General features: G+C 37.7%; 1 protein-coding gene across 2 annotated transcripts in view; it reads right to left on the reverse strand.

Moving 5' to 3' along the window:
• RALA (RAS like proto-oncogene A) overlaps positions 1-17,261 on the reverse strand; it is a 76,314-nt gene that overhangs the window by 23,772 nt on the left and 35,281 nt on the right. The window lies entirely within an intron of this gene.

The raw sequence follows: 17,261 nt of genomic DNA on the forward strand, positions 1-17,261 counted from the left end.
AAAATTGGAATGTCAGTTTACATATGTATTTAAAATCACAAAACTGAATGAGCTTACTTGGGGATAAGATGGAGATGGATAAAGAAGGCAGCAGAGGACAGATCTCTGAGACAACTCAACAGTTGGGTGAAGGAGGAGGAGTGGCCACTTAGGAGGAAATCCAGTGATCATAAAGTCACAGAAGCTAGTTAACTGTCAGATCCTGCTGAAAGACTGAGATGAGATATGATGAGAGAGTAACAGAGAACTGATTACACGACTTGGCAGGATAGAGGTTGCTAGTGACCTTGGGAAGAGTCATTTCACCAATGAGGTAGGAACCATAGCTTGAATGGGGTAGGTTAAGGAGAAAATAGGAGGTACAGAAATGGACTTTTACTCTGACGATGAATGGAGAAACGGGCCATAGATGGACAAGATTTTTTGTTTGGTTGCTTTTTAGTTATTATGAAGGGATGTTTATATGATAATCATCTAAAAGAGGCAGAAATTAATGATGAATAAGAGAGGCTGCCTCTAGGCGCAGACCTGAGGAGTTGAGACCGGGGCACAGAGGAGCAGGGATATGTCTTAAGGTGAAGTAAAGCAAAGAAGAGGGGTATAGGAACAGGTTGCAGACAGATTTGGCTATTTCTTTATTTAATTGAATCTATATTTCCTCAGTGAAGTATGACCACTCAGCAATTTAGTGAGGGAGTTGGAATTCAAAAGCAAGCCTGTCTAGATAGATCAATGGGACAGAATATACAGAACATACAGGACATCCAGGAACATCCAGGACAGAAACAGATCCAAATACACACTACAGTTTAGTGTGTAATAAACGCGGCATTTCAAATGAGGGGGGAGCATGGACGATAATTCAATAAATGGTATTGGGACAACTGGTGAGCTATCTGGGAAAAAATAAAGTTGGCTCCATTCTCCTCACGCCCATATAAATTTTAAGGGGATCAAAGATTTAACTGACAAAATGAAATCACAAAGTACCAGGAAAAAAAAACACTCATAAAAAATTGTTTTATAATCTTAGAATAAAAAAGGCATAAGGCCGGCCCGTGGCTTGGGTTAGGTGCGCGCACTCCGCTGCTGGCGGCCCGGGTTCGGATCCCGGGCGCGCACCAACGCACCACTTCTCCGGCCATGCTGGGGCCGCGTCCCGCATACAGCGACTGGAGGGATGTGCAGCTGTGACATACAACTATCTACTGGGGCTTTGGGGGAAAAACAAATAAATAAATAAAATCTTTAAAAAAAAAAAAAAGGCATAAAGTGTTACATAAAACTCAAGCCATAAAATAACTTTGATAAATTTTACTACTCCAAAAAATTTCTACAGGACAAAATCTTCTACAAGCAAAGTAAAAAGATAAGGATAAAACTGGGGAAAATAGGGGCCGGCCGGTGGCGTAGCAGTTAAGTGTGCGCGCTCCACTTCGGCAGTCCGAGGTTCGCGGGTTCAGCTCCTGGGCGTGCACCAATGCACCGCTTGTCAAGCCATGCTGTGGCGGCGTCCCATATAAAGTAGAGGAAGATGGGCATGGATGTTAGCCCACGGCCAGTCTTCCTCAGCAAAAACCAGAGGACTGGCAACAGATGTTAGCTCAGGGCTAATCTTCCTCACAAAAAAAAAAAGAAAGAAAGAAAAAAAAAAACGGAGGAAAATATTTCCAATTCTTGTCAAAGATAAGAGATAATTTCCCTATATAAAAAGTTTATAAACAAGATTAACAACCATAAGAAAATGGCAAAAAATGTGACTTGTCACAGAAAAGGAAATACAAATGGTTCTAATATGCTCAACCTTGCTGATAAGAGAAATACAAATAACATTATATTGGGGCGCCATCAATATCAGATTGATAACAGTATGTTTGCAAGGGTCAGCAAACTATAGGCCCCTTGGTCTGCTTTTTGTATGGCCTCTGAGCTAAAAATGGTTCTACGCCTCTGAAGGGTTGTAAACAAAACCAAGAAGAATATGCAACAGAATAAATGTATGTGGCTCACAAGTCTAAAATGTTTACTTTCGGTCCTTACAGAAAAAGTTTGTGGATCCCTGTGTAGAGAAATAGACACAATTCATTCATTGCAGTGGAAGTGTAATCTGAGCACACAGAATAATACGTAACCATGAGAAAAGGAGGCTCTTTACCCATTGATTTGGAGGGAGCTCAAACATGTTGTTAAAGCCAAAAAAATAAGATACAGAACAAATGTACCCGCATACTTCAAACTGCATAAAAAGATGAGAAAAAAAGGATTACTTAGGAATTTACTTGTTTATGTATCTGGAAGGATATAAAAAAAATGGTAACACGGGTTTGCCTGTGAGGATGGAAACGAAGTCACCGGCGGACAGAAGTGGGATAGTGCTTTCTGCTATATACTATTTTGTGCATTTTGATTTTTGTATCATGTGAACATATACATAACTTGTTTTAAAATAAAATTAAGGGGCCAGCCCTGTGGCCTAGTGGTTAAGTTTGGTGCGCTCCGTTTTGGCGGCCTGGATTCAGTTCCCAGGCACAGACCTACACTACTCATCGGTGGTCATGCTGTGGCGGTGACCCACATACAAAACAAAGGAACACTGGCACAGATGTTAGCTCAGGGCGAATCTTCCTCAGCAAAAAAAATAAATAAATAAAATTAAAATTAGTCATAAAAATAAACCAATAACATAAGCCTGTTTATTTCTTGCATTCACTTGGCAAAAGTGCAATTAACTACTTTCTTGGCACTTCATACAAACTAGGAATTAGAGGCCTGAACCCAAATTTTATTTAAAATATGATTTCTCTGTGTGTGTGCATACATTTGTGTTTTCCCCCTTCAAGTAACGAGAAAGGGATCCTTGAATTTCAAATTGTTTGTTTTATCTGGTTCCTCAATTATTTTCTACCTTTTACTGTTCAATTTTTTAAAGCGATGTCCTTGAATAATACTATAGAATCTATATGGTTATGGGTAGGCTTCAAGTTTTCAACCTTACTGTTTTTCTCTGCTTCATCCAGAGACTAGACACCTACACTATGCTCACAATGTTCATTTAAATTATGAACTACCTGATTTTTCCTCCCTCCCTCCTTTCCTTCCTCTTTTTTCTCTCCCTCCATCAGCAAACATATTGCGGGCCTACCTTGTTATATAAGGCACTGTTCTAGGTGCTGGGGATATGGAGCTGCTACCACAGGCCTAGGTCCCTGCTAGGTCCCTATACGTTTAGTTAACGGTTACCTATACTTGTGTTAGTTTCTTGTTGCTGCTGTAACAAATTACCACAAATTTATAGTCGCTTAAAACAACACAAATTTATCATTTTACAGTTCTGGTTGCCGAAAGGCCAAAATGAGTCTTAAGGGGCTAAAATCAAGGTGTCAGTAGGGCAGGTTCCTTCTTGGGGCTCTGGGGGAGAATCTGTTCCTTGCCTCTTCCACTTCTGGAGACTAGCTTTGCTTGGCCTCTGGCTGCATCACTACAATCTCTGCTTCTTTGGTCTACTGCCTTCTCTACTATAGTCCAACCTTCCTCTTCCTCTCTCTTATGAGGATATTTGTGAGTACATTTAAGGCCCACCAGGATAATCCAGAATAATCTTCCCAACTCAAGATCCTTAACTTAATCACACCTGCAAAGTCTCTTTTGCCATAGAAGGTAACATTCACAGATTCTGGGGATTAGGACATGAGTATCTTGTTGGGCCATTATTCAGCCTTACCAAACACAGGAAGTGGGTCAAGGTGCTTCAGAACACAAATCTCCAACCCAAATTCTAAATAAGCTCTCTATTTTAAACTTTAATAAATTTTCTAACAACCAACCAATCTAGTTCTCCAATACTTAAGAAGGAATACTCTCCTAAGTAAGATATCAAACACTTCCTGCCCACCAAAACTAAAAAAACAATGATTTTTATATTTCCAGTGTTCATTTTTATCTTCTTTAGACTTTCATAATAAAGATGCTTATTATTAGGCTTTAGTCTAACAAAAATATTAGCTGGCAAAAGTTCTTACTCAGAGATTCTTGTTAAAGAGACTAAATGAAGCATTTCCCTCCTCTCCAATCTGAATAGCGCATTAAAGGCTTACGGTCACTAAAGTTCAGTTCCTATCAAGTCAGAACAAACAGTTACTAATCACAAGTAGACAGAGACCAAATTAGTGACTCACTCGAAAAATGGAAAGTATTTCACATAAGCAACTCACACACGACACTCCCTATCTGTGTTAAGAATATCTGCTCAATTTAAAAACCCATGAATTTAGTATAAAATGAACAATTTTAGAAGAGTTAGAATACACTTGACCAAGAAAACAAGATACACAATTTTATTTTGAAAGAGATTTAAAACTATTTAGGTTTATTACCAGGCACAGATAACATCACTGGTGTATTTTTCCAACTATATAAAGAATAGGTATTATCAATACTATTTCATGTTCCAGAGCATAGAGAAAGCTTCCTAATTCTTTTTAGAGAGCTAGTCTAACATTGATGCAAAGTCCTAACAAAGAGAGACTAAAGGAAAAGTAGATCGACTTACTTATCATGTGAATATGGTGCAAAAATTCTAAATGGAAAATGTTACCAGATAGAATCCAGCACCATAAAAGAATAAACCAAAATGACCAGGAGAGATTCAACCAGATATGCAAGAATAGCTTTATATTTTAGGAAGTCAAAATAATTCCATATTAATAGATGAGAAAAAATCATATGATTATCTCTACAGGATCTGGAATATTTGATAAAATCTGAAGTCCACTTCTTATACAAACCCTTAATAAAGTAGAAGTTTATTTGTGTTCACTTAATACAGAAACTGGCTATCTTAAAACCAAAACTATAAAAATATCATCATGGTTAAGGGTAAAATAAAAGCATTTCCATTAATGTCAGGAATAAGATAAGAATGCCCACTATCAGGCCGGCCCCGTGGCTTGGCGGTTAAGTGCGTGCTCCGATGCTGGCGGCCCGGGTTTGGATCCCAGGTGCGCACCGATGCACTGCTTCTCCGGCCATGCTGAGGCCGCGTCCCAAATACAGCAACTAGAAGGATGTGCAGCTATGACATACAACTATCTACTGGGGCTTTGGGGGGAAAAAATAAAAATAAATAAAATCTTTAAAAAAAAAAAAAAAAAAGAATGCCCACTATCATCACTCTTGTATGTTCTGGAAGTAGTATCTGATGACATCAGAAAGAGAAATAAGGAGGCACATGATCATTATTAACTGATAACATGATTGCATACTTCGGCCAAAGGAATCAACTGAAAATTGCTATAAACAAGAGATTTCAAAGGTAAATGGTTATATAATCAACATATTATATAAAAAATAAATTTCTTTTCAAATAACCAGTTGGAATATATAATGGAAGAAAAGACAATTTACAACAGCACTCACAAAGAGCAAATAACTAAGAATAAAATTAACACAAACTGTATAAGATATACATGAAGACAATTTAATAATGATACTTAGGTAACATAAAGGGTGACTCAAATAAATGAAGATAGATCCTGTTCTTGGGACAATAAGATTGTATACTGGTAAAGGCAAAAAACCCTAATAATAAAGATCAATTTTTTTTTTTTTTTCTGAGGAAGATTTGCCCTGAGCTAACATCCACTGCCAATCTTTCTCTTTTTGTATGTGAGCCGCCACCACAGCATGGCCACTGACAGATGAGTGGTGTAGGTCCACAGCCGGGAACCAAACCTGGGCTGCTGAAGCAGAGCACACTGAACTTAACCACTAGGCAATCGGGGCTGGCCCAGATTATAAATTTTTAATATATAAAACTTTCTCTACGATAAAAAAAAAAAACCATGGAGTCAAAAGACAAAGGACCTGACTTAGCGGTCATCTGACCTATCTCTTAGAGTTTTCTTTACCCTTAAATTCATGACAATAATTTCTGATGTTGAAAATTGGCTTTAACTTTTTCTTTAAAGGCAGGTTAATTTATATACAATAAAATCATCCTTTTAATGAGTTATGATAAACGTACAGAGTCATGTAACCACCCTCACAATCAATATATAGAACAATTTCCATCACCCCAAAAGGTTTCCTCTTACCCCTTTGCAGTCAGTCTCCTTCCATCACCCCCTCCCCTGGCAGCCACTGATCTGATTTTAATTCCTATTGTTTTGCCTTTTCCAGAATGTTATATAAACGCATCATAATGTACGTAGTTTATTTATGCCTGGTTTCTTTCACTTAACTAAGGCTTTTGAGATACACTCATATTGCTACACGTATCAGTAGTGCATGCATCTTTTTTACTGTTGGATAGTATTCCATTGTCTGGAAGTAGCACAATTCGTTTATCCATTCACATTTATTTGGGTTTTTCCATTTTTAAAATCTTATGAATAAAGAAGCTACAAATACTCGTGTACAGGTGTTTGTATACTTGTTTTCATTTCTCTTGGGTAAATACCCATGAGTGGGATTGCTCAATTGTATGGCAAGTATGTGTTTAAATGTTTTCCAAAGTGGCTGTACCTTTCTGCATTTCCACTAACAATGTATGAGATTTTCAGTTGCTCCACATCCTGGTACTATCAGTCTTATAATTTTAAGCAATCTAGTGGCTTTGTAGTGGTGTTTCATTGTGGTTTTAATGTGTGTTTTCCTAATGACTAATCATGTTGAGCATCTTTTCATGTGGTTATTTGCCATCTACGTCTTTGGTGTTCAAATTTTTTGCCCATTTTTTTAAACTGGGCTGTTTTTTAGCGAGTTATAAAAGTTCTTTATTTATTCTGGAATCAAATCCTTTACCAGAGATGTATTTGGCTTATCTTTTCATTTTCTTAACATGTTTTTGGAGAACAGCAGCTTTTAATTTTGATGAAGTCCATTTTATCAATTTTTGCTTTACAGTTCATGCTTTTGGGGTCCCAATAAATCTTTGCTAAATGTTAAGTGACAAAGAAGCTACTGTACTTTGAATATTTATAAACAAAACCTTATTATTTAGCCATTAATTATTAAAAAGAGAAGACAGAAGGAAGTCCAAGTGAAACATAACATTAGTAGTAACTGACACTCTAAACTCTTAGGTCTTCCTCCATTTTAAAGTATGCAATCCAGCTCTACAAGAGCAACATTGAAAGTCAGGAAGTCCCTGAGGCATTGTTTGACTTCTGAAATGTAACAACTTAATATTTTCCAATTACCCAAACTGCATTGAATAAGGAGAACAAAAAATTATAACAAAGACTGAACTAAGGAAAGTAATCTGTTTTAAGGGTATAGTAGCTGAAAACTGATTAAAGATGACAACATTTTGCCTTGTCTGCGTAATAAAATTTATTTATATGACTTGCCAGACATGTTATCTGACATCAAAGCATAGACTCTTAAAATCATGATGGCTCAAACTGCTTTATCTCCTTCCGTCTTAGCTTGTTTGTAAAACTAAGGTTAAGATGAATAAAACAGGGCCGGCCCCGTGGCTTAGCGGTTAAGTGCGCGTGCTCTGCTACTGGCGGCCCAGGTTCGGATCCCGAGTGCGCACCTACACACCGCTTCTCCGGCCATGCTGAGGCCGCGTCCCACATACAGCAACTAGAAGGAAGTGCAGCTATGACATACAACTATCTACTGGGGCTTTGGGGGAAAAAATAAATAAATAAAATCTTAAAAAAAGATGAATAAAACAGCATATATAAAATGTCTAATACACATACTAAGTATGGTAATGTAAACATTCAGGCATCTTTTTAGAAGATCCTACCTTTATATGCAGCATATATTCAGCCCCCAGTCAGTGTAAAATTATTGCCAGCAGCACAGAGGTATAAGGCCCTCATCACAGTTAAAACTAACAAAAATTTCTAGACCACAAGAAGAAGTGAGGGCTGAGCTGAGACTTGAGACACAAAGCATCAGCAGACCAGGTGAACTTGGTCTGAGAGATGACGCTATAAGTAAAAAGGGCCAGAAACAGAACTTTATACACCAGCAATTTAGATTTTTATCCTTAGAGCAATGGAGAACCACCAGGAGTTTTTATATGGGAGACTACGACTCAGAGGTAGGGAGAACAGCTGGAAGGCTACAGCGTAACATGGACTTGAGTTTGGACTAGGAAGCAAGTGTGGATGGACTCAAGAGATATTAAGGGCAAAGAGTCAACCAAATTTGAGCATAGATTAGATGGGAGGGGTGAAGGAAAAGGAAAATTCAAGCCAAACTACCCAACTTTCTGGCTTGAGTATGGGTAAGGAAAAGCAGAATAAGTAGCCTTTGTTACGGGGCTGGTGGTGAAGAGAGCTGGTGCAAGGAAATGATGGAAATCAATATTGATCTTTTAATAGATCAAAATATCTTAGAAGAATCTAAGTACAGCCTAAGTAGAAGCAGTGGTTTTGCCACCACTCTCTGACTTGATTTCAGCAATGCTGAGAAATACTCAGCAGTGGAATTGAAGGGTGGTAGAGTAAAAGACCATCAACTACTATTCACAGTTATTTTAACATTTGTCTTCAAACTCCTAAGTGTGCTTTTAAAATAAGATTATGTAGTTTAGGAAAACATTTAATAATTATTAACTATAAAGAATATATGTTTTGCTTCTGTAGTCCTATGCTAACTCTGGAAAGACACATAGTGGATAGTAATCTTTTGAATTTTGAACCATGTGAATGTACTACCTATCTGAAAATTGAATACATAAAATGTTATTCACTCAACTTATCAGCTACCAAATTGGATAAAGAAATAATATTCAAAGCCTGGATACTTAATAGGTCTAATAAAAAAGTATAGTTTATATAATTTATATCTGCTTTAGGTTCTACTGCATATGAGCTATAAATTAAGTGTATATATACTGTTAGCTTGAGTTTCTTTTATTGATATATTTATGAACTTGATACTGTCTATGTCGCTTAGCTAATTTAAAAAATACAACCAGAAAAAATAATTGAGGGGTCGGCCCTGTGGCATAGTGGTTAAGTGCGCACACTCCACTGCTGGCGGCCTGGGTTCGGATCCTGGGCGCGCACCGATGCACCGCTTGTCAGGCCATCCTGTGGCAGTGTCCCACGTAAAACGGAGGAAGATTGGCACAGATGTTAGCTCAGGGCCAGTCTTCCTCAGCAAAAAGAGGAGGATTGGCATGGATGTTAGCTCAGGGCTGATCTTCCTCACACACACACACAAAAAAATGAATTAACCATGCCTGAGTGATCCAACTTAAAATGGACAGGGCATTTGGTTAACTGAGTAAGACATATCAAACCACATATTAGAAGAAATATTGACAAAAAGTTTAAAAGGAAACAGTCATTAGCAAATAAAATAATTTAAAGGAATCTAAGTATAGCCTCCAGTTTACATGAAGACATCTGTTAAGTCTCACTTTTCAATGTGTTTCATTAGTAAGTTAGCTCTTTCCATGTACAGTGGCTTCTCTGATCTTTGGGTTTGCTTTTTGGATTGCCTTTCTTTCTTTTTCCTATGCCCATTTTCTAAGTCAACATACATTTACGAAGAGTCAGATACCCTGCTAGGCATTGGGAGGGGGTGGTGAGTGGGTACACAGATGAGCAAGTCAGGATCCCCAAGGATCTTACAGTGAAGTACAGAGATGTGGGGGGAGAGGGTTATTAACTTGTAATACTCAAGTTTGCCTTCCGCATCCCTTTCCACTTAAGTCACACTTGCTTTTCTATGCTGTTTTGTTGACTTCATAGCTGCAATTTTTAATGGCTATCTAACATATCTTCCTATAGATGTACAGCAGTTTACTTATCAAATACCATAAGACATTATAGCTATTTAGAATTCTTCAATATTATAATGGATGACCATCTATTTCTACATTTAAAATGCTTTCCATGAGGTAGGTTCTAAGAAAGGGAAATGAATGAATGGACGGCTTAAGGCTTATTAGGCATACTGTCCAACCGAGTTTTTTTTTAATATGATTTTTTTTTTAAAGATTTTATTTATTTATTTTTTCCCCCCAAAGCCCCAGTAGATAGTTGTATATCATAGCTGCACATCCTTCTAGTTGCTGCATGTGGGACGCGGCCCCAGCATGGCCGGAGAAGCGGTGCGTCGCTGAGCGCCCAGGATCCGAACCCGGGCTGCCAGCAGCGGAGCGCACGCACTTAACCACTAAGACACGGGGCCGGCCCCAAATGATTTTCAAAAGTGCTATACAATTGTTCACAACATTCCTGTTAGCAATGAGTGTTCTTGTTACAAATCTGCTAATTATATATTGGGGAAAAGATCTCGTTATTTCTAATTACATCTTTGATTACATGAAGAGGATGAACATTATTTCCACGTATTAATTTATTTTGTGAATTGTTAATTCATAACCTTTATTAATCTGGCAATAGTATCTTATATTATATTTTATATAATTTCATGTCACCATTGGCTAGGCTTTCTTTCCTCTTACTTCTCCAGTCCACTGTAGCAGGTTTCCCCTGTTGCCGGGTACACCTGCTTCCCATAACACTTCAGGAGAGGTAACAGCCAAAGAACTTGAATGGACATGCTTTACGTGAGGGTTTAGGGGCAAAAAACAGGTTGACAGGTTGGATCTTTCTTCAAATCTCGAAACAAGGAGTGTTTACCCTGGGCCACTCTTTCATTAGAACTCCCAGTCCTCCTCAGGCTAAGAGTTTAAAAAGAAATTTTTTTGAAAGTAGATTTCCAAAATTAGCATGGGAACCAATGTTGCTGCAATCTTTGTATGGGTTGGGTGTATGGGTAGGACATCCAGTTAGCTCTTAATATATCCTCCTTTAATTAGTACCACATCCTATTATCTCTTCTGCTCTCTATTCCTACTGACTCCAGCTTGAAGTCTCCACTTGCAGCTTCCCTCATGGGTATGCTGGGTTCAGGCTTCCTCCACCCTAGTTCATCCATGAATGCCATCTGTTTTCTGTCTTCTGGAACCTGCAAAGTCTCCGCTTTGCTGATGGTCACTCCATCTGTTCCCACTCTTAGTGCTGTTATGGATTTACAAATTTCTGTCTGTAAATTTTCTTTCCTCTGTCATTTCACAGGGAGTTAGGGCTATAGAGGAGTAGGACACATGAATTTAGTCCATTGGCTTTCACTGTAAATAAGTTAAAATCCTGAGCTGACTTGATTTGGAATCCCAAAATATTTCAAATTTAGAAACTATGAAAATCTCAATTAAAGACACTGAATTAAAATTAGCCTGAGTTTTAAAGAATATAATTATTTAGTACCAGTTTTTTTTTTTTGAGGAAGATTGGCCCTGTGCTAACATCTGCCAATCCTCCTCTTTTTGCTAAGAAAGACTGGCCCTGAGATAACATCTGTGCCCATCTTCCTCCACTTTATATGGGATGTCACCACAACACGGCTTGACAAGGGGTGCATCGGTGCGTGCCCGGAATCCAAACCAGGGAACCCCGGGCCGCCGCAGCGGAGCACACGCACTTAACCACTTGCACCACCGGGCTGGCCCCCTCAGTACCAGTTTTAAGAATAAATCAGTTTCCTGATATGGGTGACCAAAGAATCATAAATAAAGAAAAAAGTTAAGAACAAGCAATATCTGGCAGAAAAAGGAGAGAGAGCAAGGCTCAAGTGGGAGAGAAGAGAAAGGAAAGCCAAAAGTGTTCATTGCTACACAGAAGGGTTGAAATGATTTTTTTCTTAATGTTTTCTTTACAGTATCGTGACAGGTTAGCTAAAGCTCAAAATTTATAAGTGCACATATTGATCAGTCATGGCCCTGCAAATTAAGTACTGAAACTATTTTTACAAACCAGGAATTTAAAGCTAAAAATTAACTCTACAACAACAAAGAAAAATTCCCTTTGCCAACTAAGCTTTACTACAGCTCTTTTACAGACTACATGCTCAGTTTCTACTTTGTGGAATCGTGGGTAAATAGACAATTCTTTTTAAGGAACAAGAGGGAACTGCTCAAAAAACAGAAAGAAAGAAAATATAAACTAGTAACCTTTGAAATTCTGACTTGCTATGCATGGCACCACACATCCATCCAGGCAGGTTAACCTCTTGGTATGTATTATAAAATGCTTACTGCATAGTATGGCACAGCAAATGTACAGGAAATATCACTTTTTAATTAAAAACTTCCTCTGACACAATAAATATAAGAAATATATTATCTGAACTTATCTTTAATGACAACTTGAGTATTATTAATTAAATTCTCCACTGCAAATCTGCTCATCATAGGCTCATTTCCAAGGGCTATCTTGAATGCTGCTGAGTACTCCTAATCTTTTCGTTAGTGTTAATCACCCCCCTCCCTACACATACACACACACACACACACACTCGCACACATGCATGCACGGGACTTGAGCTCCTTCTTTCCTTCACAACTTTCATGATTATAAAATTAACATGCGCTTACCACATATAACTTGGAGAATAAAAGGAAGAGAGGAAAAGTCATTTGTGTGGTCCTATCAGCCAGCATTAGTATTTTTGAATTTTTGTTTTGAAGAGGGGAAAAGTCACTTGTGTGGTCCTATCAGCCAGTGTTAGTATTTTTGAATTTTTGTATTCTTTCAGAACTATCTTATACAAAGCATTCAACCAATCATATGGTTCAAGAAACTGGAAGAGAAATCCCAAGGAAAGCAAGAAAAAAGAAAAAAAGGGAGATCAAGGAAATTATAATACTTGGAGGTAGGACAACAATATTGGAAGAAAATAAATAATATTTTCATTTAGTGTTTACTCTGTCAGACACTTTCTCAACTAGTAATTGATTATCTCACAAAACTCTCAAAAGACATTATAACTACTATCCACATTTTACAAGTGAGAAAATTGAGCCATACAGAGCTTTTAAAAAATGCCCCAGATCACTGCTGGTGTGGAGCCAGGATTCAGAAAAACTCCAGATCCCAAGCGTTTACCACCTAAACTTTACTCTCACTATGAAAGAAACTGGTAAGAATGACCTTTCTATAAGGCTTGAGTCCCAGACAGTTTTAGAGGCAATTTCTTTTATTTTTATTTTTTTGAGGAAGATCAGCCCTAAGCTAACATCCATGCCAATCCTCCTCTTTTTGCTGAGGAAGACTGGCTCTGAGCTAACATCTCTGCCCGTCTTCCTCCACTTTATGTGGGACGCCTCCACAGCATGGCCTGACAAGCAGTGTGTCGGTGCGCGCCCGGTATCCAAACCCGGGCCGCCAGCAGCGGAGCGTGCGCACTTCACCACTATGCCACGGGGCCAGCCCCGAGGCAATTTCTTTTAAACATAAAAAGATAATTCTCATGGGTAGCACAGAAAAGCTACCCAAATCATTTTATTTGGGTAATAAAAGTCAGTGGTACCAAAATAGCAATAATCATACTCAAAAAAGCCATATACAATTTCATTTATTAAAATAGAAATTTCATAAAATACAAACACCTGAATTTTATCTCTTAATAAAAAATGTGTTTTATCCCAGAGATACAATAATACCTTAATATTAAGAATGCTATAATATAACATCATCACATGAATCGGCCCAATGAGAAAAGCCATTATAATCAACACAAGAGAAAAGAAAATGGCATTAGATAAAATTCAATATGTCTCCCCAATAACAATTTTTCTGAGTTAAACACCCACGCTGTCCATTGTTAGTGTGTATATGTATTTCTAACGAAATACTTCACATATTTGAGAGTCATTTTTGTAGAGGAGCCCCACTACACCCTGCATTTTAAAAAAGGATATACGCCACTAAAGCAAGCACATTTCATTTTGAAGGAACACACATTAGAGAGAACATGATAGTGGGAGGTAGAAAAAAATTCAGAATTCTCTTTTTTGAGTTTTAATATTCTTCTTTACAGTTGCCAATGAATTAAGAGAAAAATTTTGCTCAGAAGTTTGGGCTTCTCTAGAGCCCACTTACCCACCGATTTCAAAACATTGGTTAATAATAAGAGCACAACACACAAATTACTGTCACTGAAGGGAGACAGCAACTGTGCAAAGAAACTCCCTCCACTTTCGCTTGGCTACATTACAATTGTGACCCACGTAGGTAAACTGCATTGCGAGTCAAGTGAGTCAAGGTAGGTTAACAGTGAACCGTGGCCTGCTTAGCACTGTTAATTCTCTTTTTCACAAAAAGGCAAACATGTATTTGAAAAGTGCAAAATCCTAAGTTTAAGTTATGTGAAAGATAATGTGAAATTACAAACTAGGGAAAAGAAAGACTTGGAAATTCCCTGAAAAACATGAAAACATCTTGCAGCACCTAGATTTTCCTTCCCAAGATGGACTACTGATAAATCTTAATTTGAGATTTGATCATATCTTCAAGTTAAAAATGATAGTAACTTGTTAAGTCATAAAACTAAAGTTGCAGTTCATGACCAGACAACTGACTACATAAAAAAACATACAGGTCTGTATAAAAGAGCTTGTACACTAAAAGAAAAATGACCTGAAGGGAAGATTCTCTCACAGGTGTTTTTAAGCAGGAGTATGAACTAGACTCATCTGTGGAGCTTTTTGAAAATGCATTTATCCAGACTCACGCATGAAGATCCTGACTCACTGGTCTAGGATGGGGACAGTGTATGTATGCTTTGTAAAAAGCTGCCTAGATAATTCTAATTTGCATTCTGGTTAAGACCCATCACTCTGTATATCTATAAAGTTGAACCATATGAAATGTCCAACATGAGTTTTTTTTTTACATAGAAACACAGCAAGGTCATATGATTCACCTAATAAAAAGTGGCCAAGGATTAAAAACAGCTAACATTTACCGAACGTACTACTTTGTACCAGACACTAAGTTCTTTAAACCTGTTGTTAAAAGTTTGACAACACTAGGCAAGAGGTGGGCAAAAATATACCCTAACTTTGTATGGGGAGTTGAGAGGATTACAGAGGCAGTTGAGAAAGAGGAGGAGCTGAGTTAGGGAGGACACCACAGGGCAAACAATTGTTATGTCTAGGATAAAGACCACTGGGGTTATAGACGGATGGATGGTGGCAGAAGAAGAGACCAGAGAACATTAATTTAAAACAAATCCCACATTTAGCAACTGTCCAAGTGTTCAAGGACAACCTTCCTGTCATTTCCAACATGTCTAATGGCAAGAATATGGACTAGAATGCATGTCCTATTACTCTAAGTGAGAGAGAGGAGGAGGAGGAGGTCTGTGTTGGGGAGAGCAATGGAGAGTGCTCTCTTTAAGGGGCTTATTGGGTACAGTCATGGCTCACCAGGAATGGTGGGGAATCACAGGCTGGGCAGCAGGCCCATGCACAAGGAAACCTCCAGTCTGTTCCAACTGTATCACTAAAAGTCAATCATACACTTAAAATTAAAACATTAAATACGTGCAGCTAAATTCAAACTACTAGTGGTCAGAAGCAAAGTGTAGCCTCTCATTATTATTTAAGGCTTACAGGCTTCAACTAATATAGGGGACAATTTGATGATCAAAGAGATACCATTTGGGAGGTCCAGGCCTCACAGAAAGTGAGATTTTCCCTGGAGACCTCATCCAATACAATATCCTTCAGTATACTAGTCTATTTCTTCCAATTTTACATGTGATATCATTTTAACAAGTTACTTGCATTTTCACCTAGACGTTTCACCACAAGATGTTTTTTAAGTAAATATAACGCAACTGAAGAACCATAGAAAGAAGTCTAAAAACAATCCAGTTCTCTCATTTTTTATATGAGGAAATAAGGGCTAGAGAAGAGTTAAGTCGCAAGAAATTCCAGAGAAAGTTGTCGTAGAGTTGAAACTGGATCTCACCCAGGACAGTATGATCCAGCAGATTCTATGTACCTGTGCCAGCACAGTTGGATCAGATGTGAAATCACTGTGTATTCACTAACGACTTTTGAAGCCAATATCCCTTACCCTTCCTCTTTCGATCTATCAAGGGAGGGGCTGAACATGTTGGTTTTCCTTAGTAACTGGTACCCATTTATAGGCTTCTACATTCACCAATCCATTATACTGGAGGACTGAGTTTAACTAATCTCCTGAGGGATTGGCCTCAACGTGATCTAGAAGTTTCATGTTATGCCACGTGTTCAAAAACATGGTCTTGGTTATGCAGTGACAGGTGCTGTATGAAGACAAAGAGACTTCTTACAATAGATTCTCTGTAACAACAAAACATTCTGGTTGCCAGATAATTGGCTGCTGCTCATAAATCACCTTTTTTCCTTTCTGGGTTCTTGCTGTCATCAAGAATCAGCAGTGGCTTCACAGAGAATCATAACTAATCCCAAATTAGTGAACCTTGACTCTTAAGGATTTGAAAGGAAGAAAAAATATTAAAGCTTTCAAAAGTTATTTTATAAGATTTCATATTGAGCAACAGCAAGCATGAATAGATGAGGCCTGTATTAGCTTAATTCCAGAAGACTAAATTCTTAGGCCTAAATATAGTTGTCATTCTCATAAACCCAAAAACAGTCAGACGCAGGAAAATTCAGGTAGTTCTCAATTTTGAATTGCTAGTTACATTTCAGTTGACAGGATGCAACTATAATGTACAAAGCATAGGAACGAATTTAAGATATCAGAATAGGGGTTTTGACCTTGCCACCCCAAAAAACCATACACTAACTAAAATACCAAAAGGACTGATACAAAGCCTCTTATTAACATTGCCTGCCCTTTTATGTTAAGTGCAACCTATCATAATAAAAAGTGAAATTACTTTGACACGGCTTACTTAAAATTCTTCAAAGATGCCATATTGCTCTTAGGTTGAAATCAAAATTCCTCAATACTGTCTCCCTATATTATCCATCCCTGCTCATTTCCTTTTTCACTCTTTTCCCCTTAAACCTTATATACCTTGATCTGGCTGCTTTTTTCAATTTCTACTAATGAAATATTTGTAGACAATTTAGGGAAGTTTGGATTAAATGGTAACAAGTAAAGTGGATCTGTAGGTAGTTGAACAATGGTACCAAGGAAGGTTAACAGAGCCTGTAGGAACTGGCATGCCAGAATGACCTGAATAAAGAAACAGGAAGTATACTTGAAGTAAGTTACAATGATCATATTTTCCGAATGCTATGTTCAGATCCACACACCATTTTTTAATAGGAATAATAAACTGGAGTTACACTATGAAGAAAAGATTAATGAATGGGAAAAGAAAAAAGTATCTGGCTATCAAAAGTATATCTAACTACTAAGTTATTCTACATAATTTTTAGAATTTAATTTGTAACAGCTTCATTGAGGTATGACATAATA

The sequence above is a fragment of the Ceratotherium simum genome, chromosome 1, assembly GCF_057802395.1.
Source record: "Ceratotherium simum simum isolate JZ-2026a chromosome 1, ASM5780239v1, whole genome shotgun sequence".
In the NCBI taxonomy this organism is placed as follows: Eukaryota; Metazoa; Chordata; class Mammalia; order Perissodactyla; family Rhinocerotidae; genus Ceratotherium; species Ceratotherium simum.